Here is a 1108-nt window from a genome sequence, read left to right as displayed (position 1 = left end):
AGTGTACCCTAAGGAACACGGTCAAATTTTCTAAATCTTTTTTTCATCTTTATTGCTTTGAAAAATATATTTTGACAACTGTAAGTGAGTTTGACTTATACGACGCCTGACCGTCCTGCAGCCTTACCACTTGTCAAATGGATGGGTCAATCAGCTAACTGCTTATAGGTATGCATGTTTTCCCACCTCATCCCTTTTTCTGTCATAATTTGATAAATATTATATTTTTGAAAATGGCAGATTTCTACTAGCTTTATTAGACACTCAATGTAGCTTAAATATGCAATGCATAAATTTAGCATCATATTCTGACAAATGAGATTTGCATTTTGGCAGCATTGAGGAGAAAAAAAAAGATAAAAAGACCGTATTTTGCACGGGTTCTGCTTGTTCACTATGCTTAATTTAATGTATCTCTGGCACAACCACAAAACAAAACAAAAACACATATGAAACACCATTTCAAACAGAACTAAAACAGCTTTCCAGAATGACATTAATGAAAAATACCTCAACATACGTAGCTTCAGGATATCCCTACTAATCAGAAAAATAATGTCTCACTTCTTTCAACTTGGCAGCACTGAATGTTGGGGTAATAATGCTCCGAACTCTCTTCCATCGTTCATTCATCAGTAAGAGCAGAGAATCCTCAAAGGGCTTGGTGGTATAGCCAAACATCTGAATAAAAAAGTACATCAAAGCTTGTTTAATGGGAAAATCATGCCACAAACAGCATAAACTTTAGTTAATTTATTTTTACCGTTCTGTTACAAAAGTTACTGAAGTCCTTGACCATCAGTTGTCTGAGCATATCAGGGTCTGCTATCAACACTCTTGGTTTACGGCCAAAATAATACCTGGCATATCATTTAAAACACGTTAGAGGAAATGCAGTCAGCGCAAATCTCAAAAATACAGCTAAAACAAGCTAAACTTTAATTCTTGTGAAAATGTTAAGTGACAATATGCGTCAACCTTGAATCTAATAAATGCAGGTTAAAAACAAGAATTTCCACTTACCCACACACTCTGCCATGTGTTTTTACAATATCAGACATGGCCTTGAAAATCCCCTGAAACAGAGAAAATTAAGTCTCATTTATAT

General features: G+C 34.9%; 1 long non-coding RNA gene across 1 annotated transcript; it reads right to left on the bottom strand.

Annotated features, from left to right (window-relative positions):
* Window positions 1-570: 570 nt before the first annotated feature.
* Window positions 571-1084, bottom strand: LOC119429883. The gene is made up of 3 exons (XR_005187860.1): window positions 1024-1084; window positions 764-860; window positions 571-681 (listed from the first exon to the last, which is right to left on the bottom strand). It is a non-coding gene; the product is annotated as an uncharacterized LOC119429883 (long non-coding RNA).
* Window positions 1085-1108: the final 24 nt, after the last annotated feature.

Source organism: Nematolebias whitei, unplaced genomic scaffold (assembly GCF_014905685.2).
Source record: "Nematolebias whitei isolate Nwh7 unplaced genomic scaffold, NemWhi1 Nwh_scaf_9909, whole genome shotgun sequence".
Classification (NCBI taxonomy): Eukaryota; Metazoa; Chordata; class Actinopteri; order Cyprinodontiformes; family Rivulidae; genus Nematolebias; species Nematolebias whitei.
Note: the sequence above shows the minus strand (reverse complement) of the source record. Positions and strands in the feature narration are given on the sequence as shown.